The sequence below is a fragment of the Hipposideros armiger genome, unplaced genomic scaffold (assembly GCF_001890085.2).
Source record: "Hipposideros armiger isolate ML-2016 unplaced genomic scaffold, ASM189008v1 scaffold_89, whole genome shotgun sequence".
NCBI lineage: Eukaryota > Metazoa > Chordata > Mammalia > Chiroptera > Hipposideridae > Hipposideros > Hipposideros armiger.
The window spans coordinates 1,145,602-1,146,498 of NW_017731439.1; positions in this window are offsets into that span (position 1 = coordinate 1,145,602).

An 897-nucleotide genomic window follows, 5' to 3' on the forward strand; every position below is an offset into this window, starting at 1 on the left:
ACTGGCGTCCTCCACAACTAAGATTGAAGGACCACAACTTGGCTGGTCCACCTCCCCAATTCCCCAACACTGTTCCCCTCCCCCAATTCCCCAAATAAAAAAATAATAATTAATTTTTAAAAAAAAGAAAAGCCTTAAAATTATGATAAGCTGGTTTTTGGCTCATGTGTAGAGCAACCATATTTATCACCCACCCTGAAACATTTTGAGAGAAATAGGTGGTGCTGTTAATAATTACACTAGAACAATAGACATAACAGGAGCTGTCCTGGGCAAACCAGGATTTATAGTCCCTACCAGTTGGCTTATAGTTTTAAAACATTTCAAGTTAACTTAAATACTTATAAAGTATATATTTATATAAAGCTAACTTACATCCTTATATAACTTATATACTTAAATCATAAGTAATAATTTTTATTTTGCATGGTTTTAAAATGAAAAGAGCAATGTTGATTTTACCCAAACTCAATTTTCAGTAGGTTTGCTTGCATCTAAGCATCTCAGCCAAACCTATTCAAATGTATTCAAAACTTCACAGTAAAGTCTTGTGCTCACAGCAAACTCCATTCAGTAATAACTTCATTACCTAAAATAGACAACACCAAATTATATATTTCATGAAATCTGTTTCCATAAAGCAAGCCAAGAGCTGCCGGCTCCTTTGGCAGAAGGCTATTAGCATTTCTTGGATGATCTTAGGCACTCTAACTTCTATATGGCTTACTGCCTGATTTGGGGTCTCGGTGGGGCCACAAACAAACCATTTATCTTTTGTCTATATTGCTTATATCCACATGCTGTGCAGTACAAAAACCTCACTGCATTGGAAGTGTTAACCATCTGCCCATTTATTTCACCCAACTTTGTTAATTCAGCAACTAAAAAGCTACTACT